The sequence below is a fragment of the Phyllobates terribilis genome, unplaced genomic scaffold (genome assembly GCF_046119375.1).
Source record: "Phyllobates terribilis strain yellow unplaced genomic scaffold, ASM4611937v1 Scaffold_10__3_contigs__length_209671492, whole genome shotgun sequence".
In the NCBI taxonomy this organism is placed as follows: Eukaryota; Metazoa; Chordata; class Amphibia; order Anura; family Dendrobatidae; genus Phyllobates; species Phyllobates terribilis.
In genome coordinates, this window is record NW_027362770.1 from 98,517,094 (window position 1) to 98,528,801 (window position 11,708).

General features: G+C 46.6%; 1 protein-coding gene across 18 annotated transcripts in view; it reads left to right on the forward strand.

Moving 5' to 3' along the window:
- Positions 1–11,708, forward strand: part of LOC141164433 (protocadherin alpha-C2-like) — a 608,374-nt gene that overhangs the window by 353,289 nt on the left and 243,377 nt on the right. The window lies entirely within an intron of this gene.

The window sequence follows — 11,708 nt, forward strand, 5'->3', positions numbered from 1 at the left end:
AACTTCTGCTTCGGAGTACACTAGGTTGGACTCACTGGACGAAGCGAGCGAGGTATCAGGTACAGAGTATAGGAGAGTCTCTGTCCTTTCGCTACCAGGTAGTACCCCGAAGGGTTCAGGAGACAACTGGAGATCCTCCGCCTGGTCGGAGGGGTGTAGAGACTCGGAGGTAACTACCACTTTGGGGTACCCATTGTCAGGCTCACAGGACGAAGCGGACAAAGTATTGAGTACCGGGTGTAGAGAAGTGTCTCTCCATTTGTCATCGAGTGGTATCCCGGAGGATTCAGGAGGCAACAGGGGATCCTCCGCCAGGTAGTAGAGGTGCACAGACTCAGAGGTAACCACAGCTTTGGAGCATCCTTGGACATGCACACCGGTTAAAGAGAGAGAAGCATCTGATGCCGGGTGCAGGAAGTTCTCCTGTGTGGAGTCTGGATGGGCAGAAGTCTCTTCGGGCAGGAGAACTGGTGCACTACCCACGCACATTACCCATTGGGGTTTCTCCGGGATACAGGGAGATGAAGCTTCAGTAGGGACTTCAAGGTTGGGGTCAGGAGGTCTCAGGGAGGACAGACCCTGGCGTGACGGCTTGCCTCTACGTCTAGCACGTCTGGACTGCCTCTTGAGGTTGAGAGAAGTATTCCGGAAAGCGTAGTCACCCTGTGAGGATTCTGGGTGGGCAGTAGTCTCATTGGGCTGGAGGACTATTGCGCTACCCACACACATTACCCATTGGGGCTGCTCCGGGATATTGGGAGGTGAAGCTTCAGCAGGAGCCTCCGGGTTAGGATCATCGAAGACCATTAGAAAGGCCACCAGGAAGGCCATTAGGTCCCGGAGGATTGGATCCTGTGTTTCATATAGGGGGTTGATCCATTCCAAGGCATCACCCGCCAGGTAAGACATAATAAAGGCCACTTTAGCCCAATAGGAAGGAAAATAGAGAGGGTAGGCCTTAAAGTGTAGCATGCATTGCTCCACAAATGCACGACACTGTCTTGGATCCCCATAGTAACGTGGCGGATCCGCAGGAACGAGAGCTGATAGATCCATCTGGACGGTAAGTAATTCGCCTGGAACTCAGCTAAGGAAAAAAAAAAAAAATTTATTTATTTATTTTAATGCATATATTCGCTGGAAAACTTCTCAGAGGGCGAAGGCCGTGGGGCTCAACGGGAACCATGTCCTGAGCATGCTGTTATGCACACGCCCGGGCTAAGCGGCGTGTGCGTGTGATTGGTAGTGATTCCACTGGACCGTGCCGGAGAGTGAATGCCTGGAGGGGCGTGACTAAGTATTCACCCGATCCGACCAGGGTCGCACGACGGCATACGACGCCAGTGCACCAAGGAGGAACCGAGCAGAGGGACCAGGTGCTACTCCAGGACAGACCCCGGACACAGCTGTTGACCCACACAGGGGAATACAGGAACAGGCTGGTAGGCTGGCACGCAGACTGGTGGGTATAGGCAGGCACGACTGGTATGCAGGCAGGCGGGTATGCAGGCAGGGGGGTAAAGGCAAGCACAGCTAGAGTGCAGACAGGGAGGCACTAGCAGGTAGGAACACAGGCGGGATAGGACCCAGTACACACCGGGACTCAGGAACAATACAGGCAGAGGGTTACAGGCTAGCACAGCTAGAGTGCAGACAAGGCTGAACAGGGAGGACAGGGCTCTGTTAACACGGAACGGACAGGAAGGGAAAGACAGAGCCAGATACTCACACAGTACTTGCAGAGACAACAAGCAGGAGTTAGGTACGAGTTCAGACTCTGCAGAAAAAGGAAGGGAACGGACATAGAGGCAAAACAGGTAAAGGACAGGAGAAAGTTCAGACTGGAACTGAGTGTACAGAGGAGACCGACACTGCAGAGGGATACAGGAGCGAGTCTGGGAATACGGCCCCCAGAGAGGCGGAACGAACAGGCAAGGAGCGTGTTCAGACAGGACAGACCAGACACAGGAGCGGGTCTAGGAAATCGGCCACTAGAAGGCGGAACGAACAGGCAAAGAGCGTGTTCAGACAGGACAGACAAGACACAGGAGCGGGTCTAGGAAATCGGCCACTAGAAGGCGGAACGAACAGGCAAGGAGCGTGTTCAGACAGGACAGACAAGAGAACACAGAAAGGACTCAGTTCAGACACGGGAGCTGATACCGCAAAGCAGGAGACATACAGGACTCAGTTCAGACACGGGAACTAATACCGCAAAGCAGGAGACATACAGGACACAGTTCAGACACGGGAGCTGATACCGCAAAGCAGGAGACATACAGGACTCAGTTCAGACACGGGAACTGATACAAAAAGCAGGAGACATACAGGACTCAGTTCAGACACGGGAACTGATACAAAAAGCAGGAGACATACAGGACTCAGTTCAGACACGGGAACTGATACAAAAAGCAGGAGACATACAGGACTCAGTTCAGACACGGGAACTGATACAAAAAGCAGGAGACATACAGGACTCAGTTCAGACACGGGAACTGATACAAAAAGCAGGAGACATACAGGACTCAGTTCAGACACGGGAACTGATACAAAAAGCAGGAGACATACAGGACTCAGTTCAGACACGGGAACTGATACAAAAAGCAGGAGACATACAGGACTTAGTTCAGACACGGGAACTAATACCGCAAAGCAGGAGAAATACAGGACTCAGTTCAGACACGGGAACTGATACAAAAAGCAGGAGACATACAGGACTCAGTTCAGACACGGGAACTGATACAAAAAGCAGGAGACATACAGGACTTAGTTCAGACACGGGAACTAATACCGCAAAGCAGGAGACATACAGGACTAAGTTCAGACAGGCCTGGAAATACAGCCTCCAGGAAAGGCAGACAAGGAAACAAAGACGGGACCTGGCACCTTCAGAGTGCAAGCACACACTGAAGGAAAACACTATGCTCAGGCAGGGATAGAAGGGAGCTGCTGAGCTATATACCAAGTGTCAGACAGCAATAGGCTGAGGACGCACAAGGGGTGTGACCCACAGCAGGTACAAAAAGCAGGAAGTGATCGGGCGCCGCCCTTAAGCAGCAGAGACAGACACAAACAGACAGCATGGAGGGAAGCCAGAGAGACATTCTGGACAGGAGATCAAGTGCACGCTCCTGCACAGTGGGAGATGGACCACTATGCAAGGACGCCGCCAGGTATGTTACACCCCACTAGGCCACATACAATATTGCCTTTCTCCAATCCCAAAAATAAAGTTTTGAAGTAGCAACCCTAAAAGTTCATATTGAGTTTTCAAGGCGCATTATCACATGACTTAAGATAATAGCCAAAACCAACATTTCAATTTTGAGATTTTGGTTTTGGCTATTATCCTAAATCATGTGATAAGGCTCCTTGAAGAGTCAATACTGACTTTTAGGATAGCGAATTCCTATAGGTGGCAGTAGAGTTCTAGTTCTCTTCCTCTCTGAAGAGACAATTTTCATATTTCCCAAAGGAGCATTGTGCCTTAAAAGTCTCCTCACCTTGACATGCTTAACATGTCACTCTCAGCAAGGAGAAATGTTACCCCTTGGATTCTTAGAATAAGACTTGTCTATAGTTCACGTGTCATTGATGCAGAAGTGAGCAACCTTTTTAAGCTGCGTTCACACATTTCAGTGTTTTTTGTTGCAATTTTTGAAAATTGTGGCAAGACAGTGTGTTTTTGTCGCAACTGCAGCAAAAAACTAATTGTGACAAGATCTTATAAGAGCAGCATTAATAAATTGACAACTGGGTGTTTTCATTCCTGTGTCAAAAGCCTGTGTCACTATTCACAGAGTTCAATGATTGAATCTGTTAAGAGGAGAAATGATGACAGCCAGTTGTCAATTAGGTCATGGCTACAGAGACTTTGGCCATGTTCCTACAAAGTGGTTAGTGCAGAAATATCATCATACCTAAATATAAATTCCCCCATAGAGTTAGTGATGAATAGTCCATAATTACATACATGCAGGGGCGGACATATCATTGGTGCAACATGTGCAGCTGTTTAGGGGTCCAAGAGATAAGGGGGCCCAACTCCACCTCCAAAGCAGCAATGAACTTCTGTCATAGGAGAACTTCTGGACTGGAAAGGGCCCATATAGTGTTCTTGCACAGGGACCTTTTTCTGTCTGTGTCTGCCACTGCATACGTGCTATTCAGTAGATGCAGACAAGACAGTCAGGGAAGAACTACTTAGAGCTTCAGTATGTTCGCAACAGATATTCAAAAAAGAAACACAATGATGGCGACCTACAAGTGACACTGTAACATAATGAGAGACATCTACTATCCACATAGACCCTACATGACCAGCAATAAGCGTGGACCCTAAACACATATTCATCACTAAGCCGATATGTAGGAAATACCTGTGAGAACGATCAGCTCCATTATAAGAATGTAGTCGCTGAATCACGAGTGCATCTTTATCAGGATTCCATCACAAATGTTTTTTATTTGTGGCTCATAAAAATACCTTTAGTCTGATGCATATTTTGAAAGCCTTTTATTATTAATTAAACTAGCCTTATTATATGCCTAGAGACTTGGCTGCATGTTACCTGTAGCTCACTCATATATACATATGCAGTAGTGTTGAGCCACCCCCGTAGTGTTCGGGTTCGGTTCGGTTCGTCGAACACCGGGATGTTCGAGGAACTGTTCGTCGAACTGTTCGTCGAACACCTTAGAACACCGTCGAACACCGTTAAAACCAATGGCAGGCAAACAAAAACACATAGAAACACATAGAAAACACCTGCAAAGGTGTCCAAAAGCTGACAAACTGCTCAGAAGACACTCTCTTTAAAAAAGCCGGCCGGCAAATTCAGCAGCGGCATACACCGGTACCCGACAATTTAGACAAGAAGGAATAGAGCATCACACATAGATTAGATAGATAGAAACATGTCAGTCACACATATAAGAAGCACAGTGACAGTGTTGGTTACTGCACTTGTCATTTAGTGTAAAGGATTTATTAAAAAAAATATTAGTGTTTTCATGCACCGTCTCTTTAAAAAAGCCGGCCGGCAATTCAGCATCTGTACCCGACAATTTAGAACAGAAAGAATAGAGCTTCACACATAGATTAGATAGATAGAAACATGTCAGTCACATATATAATAAGTACAGTGATAGTGTTGCTTACTGTACTTGTCATTTAGTGTAAAGGATTTATTTAAAAAAATAATAGTGTTTTCATGCACTGTCTCTTTAAAAAAGCCGGCCGGCAATTCAGCAGCGGTACCCGACAATTTAGAACAGAAAGATAGAGCATCACACATAGATTAGATAGATAGAAACATGTCAGTCACATATATATGAAGTACAGTGATAGTGTTGGTTACTGTACTTGTCATTTAGTATTAAAATAAAGGATTTATTATTAAAAAAATTGGCGTGGGGTTCCCCTTAATTTTAGGCTCTAGCGGAGGTTAAGCAGACGGCTGGGGCAGATGTTTGAAGCCTGGGAAGGGGGTAATACCCACGGAGCTTCCCAGGCTACTAATATCAGCCCCCAGCTGAATACATAGCCTTTACTAGCTATTAAAATGGGGGACCCCCCAAAAAAAATGACGTGGGGTCCCCCCTAATTTAATAGCTAGCAAAGGCTAGGCAGACAGCTGGGGGCTGATATTAATAGCCCAGGAAGGGAGCCATGAATATTGGCCCCCTCCCAGGCTAGAAACACCAGCCGTCAGCCGCCCCAGAAATGGCGCATTCATAGGATGCGCCAATTCTGGCACTTAGCCTCGCTCTTCCACGCTGCCCTGGTGCGGTGGCAGGGGGTAATAGGGTTGGGGTTGATGTCAGCTTATAATGCCAGCTGACATCAAGCCCAGGTTAGTAATGGAGAGGCGTCTATAAGACACCCCCATTACTAACCCCATAGTCAAAGTTAAAAAAAACACAAACACCCAGAATAAAGTCCTTTAATTGAAATAAAGACACAATTCTTTATTGTTCTAAATTAAACCATACTTACCGTCACGCCCATTCCAGCTGAAGCCAACGATCTCCTGCAATAAAAGAAAAATAATAAAGCAACCTCATCCTTACCTTTCCATGGTTCCCACGACAGCTTCAGCTCTGCTACATCGAGATGACAGGCTGGACCGCAGCAGAACGCTGCCATCCAGCCTGTCATCCCGCAGACACTGAGAAGCGCAGGCTTGCTTGCGCTGCTCAGCGTCTCTCTGTGACGACATCCAGATGAGCCGAGTTCATGTCCAATGAACTCGGCTCACCTCATTCACGTCACTGACAGCGTGGGAAAATTCTCACGCTGAAGCGCTGATTGCAGGAGAATTTTCCCACGCTGTCAGTGACGTGCAGGAGGTGAGCTGAGTTCATTGGACATGAGCTCACCTCATGCACATCACTGACAGCGTGGGAGAATTCTCCTGCACTCAGCACTTCAGCGTGAGAATTTTCCCACGCTGTCAGTGACGTGCATGAGGTGAGCCGAGTTCATTGGACATGACCTCGGCTCATCTGGATGCCGTCACAGCGAGACAGTGAGGAGCGCAAGCATGCCTGCGCTTCTCAGTGTCTGCGGGATGACAGACTGGATGGCAGCGTTCTGCTGCGGTCCAGCCAGTCATCTCGATGTAGCAGAGCTGAAGCTGTCGTGGGAACCATGGAAAGGTAAGGATGAGGTTGGTTTATTATTTTTCTTTTATTGCAGGAGATCGTTGGCTTCAGCTGGAATGGGTGTGATGGTAAGTATGGTTTAATTTAGAACAATAAAGAATTGTGTCTTTATTTCAATTAAAGGACTTTATTCTGGGTGTTGTGTTTTTTTTAAATACTTTACAAGAAATTCATGGCGGTCATGTCTAATACTGGCGTGACCCCATGAATTTTGGGCTTGGGGCCAGCTGATAATACCAAGCTGGCCCTAACCCCTTTATTACCCAGTGAGCCACCGCACCAGGGCCCTGGATGAGTTGGGTACAGCGCCAGAAGATGGCGCTTCTATGAACGCGCCATTTTCCGGGGTGGCTGCGGACTGCAATTTGTAGCGGGGGGGGGCCCAGAAAGCTTGGGCCTCCCTGCGCTGCAGATTCCAGCCCCCAGCTGCCTAGTTGTACCTGGCTGGACACAAAAATAGGGCGAAGCCCCACGTACTTTTTTTTTAATTATTTCATGAAATTCATGAAATAATTAAGAAAAAAAGGCCTTCCCTATATTGTTGTGTCCGGCCAGGTACAAATAGGCAGCTGGTGGTTGGGGGCAGCCCGTTCCTGCCTGCTGTACCTGGCTGGACACAAATATTGTGCGAAGCCCCACTTCAATTTTTTTTAATTATTTCATGAAATTCATGAAATAATTAAGAAAAAAAGGGCTTCCCTATATTGTTGTGTCCGGCCAGGTACAAATAGGCAGCTGGTGGATGGGGGCAGCCCGTTCCTGCCTGCTGTACCTGGCTGGACACAAATATAGTGCGAAGCCCCACTTAAATTTTTTTAAATTATTTCAGGAAATTCATGAAATAATTTAAAAAAAATTGACGTGGGGCTTCGCACTATATTTGTGTCCAGCCAGGTACAGCAGGCAGGAACGGGCTGCCCCCAACCACCAGCTGCCTATTTGTACCTGGCCGGACACAACAATATAGGGAAGTCCTTTTTTTCTTAATTATTTCATGAAATAATTTAAAGAAAATTGACGTGGGGCTTCGCCCTGTTTTTGTGTCGAGCCTGGTACAACTAGGCAGCTGGGGGCTGGAATCCGCAGCGCAGGGAGGCCCAAGCTTTCTGGGCCACCCCCGCTGCAAATTGCAGTCCGCAGCCACCCCGGAAAATGGCGCGTTCATAGAAGCGCCATCTTCTGGCGCTGTACCCAACTCATCCAGGGCCCTGATGCGGTGGCTCACTGGGTAATAAAGGGGTTAGGGCCAGCTTGGCATTATCAGCTGGCCCTAAGCCCGAAATTCATGGGGTCACGCCAATATTAGACATGACCACCATGAATTTCTAGTAAAGTATTTAAAAAAAACACAACACCCAGAAAAAAGTCCTTTAATTGAAATAAACACACAATTCTTTATTGTTCTAAATTAAACCATACTTACCATCACGCCCATTCCAGCTGAAGCCAACGATCTCCTGAAATAAAAGAAAAATAATAAAGCAACATCATCCTTACCTTTCCATGGTTCCCATGACAGCTTCAGCTCTGCTACATCGAGATGACAGGCTGGACCGCAGCAGAACGCTGCCATCCAGTCTGTCATCCCGCAGACACTGAGAAGCGCAGGCTTGCTTGCGCTCCACAGTGTCTCTCTGTGAGGGCATCCAGATGAGCCGAGTTAATGTCCAATGAACTCGGCTCACCTCATGCACGTCACTGACAGCGTGGGAAAATTCTCCTGCACTCAGCGCTTCAGCGTGGGAGAATTCTCACACTGAAGCGCTGAGTGCAGGAGAATTCTCCCACGCTGTCAGTGACGTGCAGGAGGTGAGCTGAGTTCATTGGACATGAGCTCACCTTATGCACGTCACTGACAGCGTGGGAAAATTCTCCTGCACTCAGCGCTTCAGCTTGAGAATTTTCCCACGCTGTCAGTGACGTGCATGAGGTGAGCCGAGTTCATTGGACATGAACTCGGCTCATCTGGATGTCGTCACAGAGAGACGCTGAGCAGCGCAAGCAAGCCTGCGCTTCTCAGTGTCTGCGGGATGAGAGGCTGGATGGCAGCGTTCTGCTGCGGTCCAGCCTGTCATCTCGATGTAGCAGAGCTGAAGCTGTCGTGGGAACCATGGAAAGGTAAGGATGAGGTTGCTTTATTATTTTTCTTTTATTGCAGGAGATCGTTGGCTTCAGCTGGAATGGGCGTGACGGTAAGTATGGTTTAATTTAGAACAATAAAGGACTGTGTCTTTATTTCAATTAAAGGACTTTATTCTGGGTGTTTGTGTTTTTTTTAACTTTGACTATGGGGTTAGTAATGGGGGTGTCTTATAGACGCCTCTCCATTACTAACCTGGGCTTGATGTCAGCTGGCATTATAAGCTGACATCAACCCCAACCCTATTACCCCCTGCCACCGCACCAGGGCAGCGTGGAAGAGCGAGGCTAAGTGCCAGAATTGGCGCATCCTATGAATGCGCCATTTCTGGGGCGGCTGACGGCTGGTGTTTCTAGCCTGGGAGGGGGCCAATATTCATGGCTCCCTTCCTGGGCTATTAATATCAGCCCCCAGCTGTCTGCCTAGCCTTTGCTAGCTATTAAATTAGGGGGGACCCCACGTCATTTTTTTTGGGGGGTCCCCCATTTTAATAGCTAGTAAAGGCTAGGTATTCAGCTGGGGGCTGATATTAGTAGCCTGGGAAGCTCCGTGGGTATTACCCCCTTCCCAGGCTTCAAACATCTGCCCCAGCCGTCTGCTTAACCTCCGCTAGAGCCTAAAATTAAGGGGAACCCCACGCCAATTTTTTTAATAATAAATCCTTTATTTTAATACTAAATGACAAGTACAGTAACCAACACTATCACTGTACTTCATATATATGTGGCTGACATGTTTCTATCTATCTAATCTATGTGTGATGCTCTATCTTTCTGTTCTAAATTGTCGGGTACCGCTGCTGAATTGCCGGCCGGCTTTTTTAAAGAGACGGTGCATGAAAACACTATTATTTTTTTTGATAAATCCTTTACGCTAAATGACAAGTACAGTAAGCAGCACTTTCACTGTACTTCGTATATATGTGGCTGACATGTTTATATCTATCTAATCTATGTGTGAAGCTCTATTCTTTCGGTTCTAAATTGTCGGGTACAGGTGTATGCCGCTGCTGAATTGCCGGCTTTTCATGTTTCACTGTTGGCACTGTTCCCATCGATTTGGGCAATCACTGTAATGCCACAACCACCATGGCTGTGGCATTACAGTGAGTGGCAGACAATCCATGCAGGACACGCTTTTGGTGTACGAACAGTTATCGAACATAACCTCGAACAGCCGAATTTTTTGCAAATCGTTCGGGTTCGTCGAACAACTCGAACACCGCCCAAAACAGCTCGAATTTGAGATTGGCGAACAGTTCTAGTCGAACACCGCTCATCTCTAATATGCAGATGATGAGGTGCATATAAACACTTATGGATAAAGGAAGAACATTATGGACAATGTAAGTTTATAAAACTTAGGCTCACATACCCAGAGAGGGTGATCAGTGCTGAACATACATATATTATGGGGTAGACATTAGCATCAGATCAGTTTTCTGGAGCCAAGATCTATCTGATCTCACCCCCCACTGATGGCATGTAGCGGCACCCTGCACTCTGAAAAATCCAAGACCCCATTACCATAATGCATGCCGAGCTGTGTTGTACAGGGTGCATAGTGTCTTTGAGGGTCCTGAGCTTTTGTCTCGTCACACAATGTTCTGCATGCATATTTTATTCCAATGGATTGTCTAGTACTTTAATATTGATGGCCTATCCTTAAGATAAGTCATCAACACCAGATCACTGGGGGTGCGACACTCAGCATCCCCACCAAACACCTGTTCCAAAGCTGTACCTCTTGTGTGAGGGTGTGTACTTGACCAATCAGGCAGGCAGCAACACAGTGGGGAAAAGAGAACACATCTTTTTCTCCTCACTTATCTCAGCAGTTATTGTGTGAAGATACAGCAGAGCTGAGTTACAGTATGTATCATTGCTAACCCTTCCAGATCTCATCTCATGGCAGACAGTGTGGTGGCAGGGTGAGAGCTGACAGCCTTGTGAGAAGAGATCTGGAAGTGTTTGTAATGATGCATAACTCGGCTCAGCTGTGTGAATACACATTACAGTGGGTACGGAAAGTATTCAGACCCTTTTACATTTTTCACTCTTTGTTTCATTGCAGCCATTTGGTAAATTCTAAAAAGTTCATTTTTTTTCTCATTAAAGTACACTCTGCACCCCATTTTGACTGAAAAAAACAGAAATGTAGAAATTTTTACAAATTTATTAAAAAAGAAAAACTGAAATATCACATGGTCATAAGTATTCAGACCCTTTGCACAGACACTCATATTTAAGTCACATGCTGTCCATTTCCTTGTGATCCTCCTTGAGATGGTTTTACTCCTTCATTGGAGTCCAGCTGTGTTTAATTAAACTGATAGGACTTGATTTGGAAAGTCACACACCTGTCTATATAAGACTGCACCGCTCACAGTGCATGTCAGACCAAATGAGAATCATGAGCTCAAAGGAACTGCCCAAGGAGTTCAGAGACAGAATTGTGGCAAGGCACAGATCTGGCCAAGGTTACAAAACAATTTCTGCATTCCTCAAGGCTCCTAAGAGCACAGTGGCCTCCATAATAAATTTCCAACATTTTTTTTGGGAACCTATTCAGTTTTGAAGTGACTATGGGGGTCCTATATATTGGAAAAACCCCAAAAGTGATATCATTTTAAAAACTGCATTAGTCAACATATTAAAAACTGGTGTCAGGTAGTTTTTTAACCCTTCAGGTACATTTCAGGAATTAATGCAAAGTGGCATAACAGGAATGAAAAAATTTTATTTTTACTACCTAAATGTTGCTAACGTCTGAACAGGCCACTATAGCCGGCAGACACTAAGGCAGTTATTTGGCCTTGAGTTGCCATGGTAAACATTAAGACCACACACTCATAATCTCAGGGTGCCAATGGGGTTAAAGAGGGAGCTCCCACACTCTATTA